This window comes from Micropterus dolomieu, linkage group LG17 (genome assembly GCF_021292245.1).
Source record: "Micropterus dolomieu isolate WLL.071019.BEF.003 ecotype Adirondacks linkage group LG17, ASM2129224v1, whole genome shotgun sequence".
Taxonomy (NCBI): domain Eukaryota; kingdom Metazoa; phylum Chordata; class Actinopteri; order Centrarchiformes; family Centrarchidae; genus Micropterus; species Micropterus dolomieu.
The window spans coordinates 12,762,940-12,764,133 of record NC_060166.1 but is presented as its reverse complement, the minus strand read 5'-3'; the positions used below and the strand labels follow the sequence as shown (position 1 = coordinate 12,764,133).

The following is a 1,194-nucleotide window of genomic DNA, read 5'->3' as shown; positions in this document are numbered from 1 at the left end:
TCTGGCTGAGTCAGACGTGATAACAGCTGAAGAAGTAGTCAGTGCGCTGAAGCCCATGAAGGAGGCTACACAATACATGTCCAAGGAGAAGACTCCCACACTGTCAGTCATCGCGCCCCTCCAGGACACACTGATCAACAGACTGAAACCGATCAAAGGTGAATCTGGAGTCATAAAAAAGATGAAGGCTGCCATGGCTGGGGATCTTCAGATGAGGTACATTGACCTCAAGGCAACTCTCCATGCATGTTCAGCGATGGATCCAAGATTCAAAAGTCTGCCCTTCCTGACTGAAAATGAAAGACAGGAAGTTTATGATGGACTGATGGCTGCAAGACTGAGCATGCAGCCATCAGAGGTAAGGCAGTGATGGTACTGCTAGGTTTAACCTTTGGCCTTGTACCTATCCACCATCTCTTGGCGAGAGTAAGCATAGGCATAAATAATGTATTGTATATAAGGCAAATCCTACAACGTTAACAGTTTAAAATAGATAAATATTAAATAGTTTAAAAAGCATAAATACTATAATGTTAACAGGTTTAAAGACATATATTAAATACAGTAATTAAAAGATTTATACAATAAAAGCTCATGAATTGCATTTCATGTTGACTTATTTAATTTAGTCACTTTGAAGTGTGGATGAAGAGGGGACAGCAAATGCTTGTGCTGATGATGAGGGGATGGCATCTAAAGAAGACGAAGATGAAGGAGAGCAATTCATGGAAGGAGAGAGCAGTCAAGGTCAGTATCACCCATTGTTATCCAGTGAAGCGCACTGTGTAGTCTAAACCTCTGTGCAGGAATTATGGAATGTGCTTAACTATAAGTAATGCGTTTTTGTTTTTATTGTTTATTTATTTGAAGGTCAGTGTCATCCACCCAGGAATCCAAGGCCGTCTTGTCCACTGGCTGCCCTTCTTGGTGAACGATACGGTGGTGGTGCAGCATGACCCAAGACAAATACCCAAGAGGACGAGGCCAAGGAGCAGATGACCCGCTACAAGGAGGCAGATCTCCTGGAAGTGAAAGAAGGTCCACTGGTCTGGTGGAAGGAGCACCAGTATCAGTATCCACTCTTTTCACAACTTGCTAAAAGGTACCTCTGTGTCCCTGGCACAAGTGTTTCCTCAGAGAGGGTCTTTTCCACCGCCGGAGATATCATCACTGCTCAGAGAAGTGCACTTCTCC

The 1,194-nt window shown here is 43.6% G+C and overlaps 1 long non-coding RNA gene across 1 annotated transcript; it reads left to right on the top strand.

Annotated features, from left to right (window-relative positions):
* Nucleotides 1–242: 242 nt before the first annotated feature.
* On the top strand, nt 243–989 carry LOC123985544. The gene is made up of 3 exons (XR_006828704.1): nt 243–358; nt 630–747; nt 871–989. It is a non-coding gene; the product is annotated as an uncharacterized LOC123985544 (long non-coding RNA).
* Nucleotides 990–1,194: the final 205 nt, after the last annotated feature.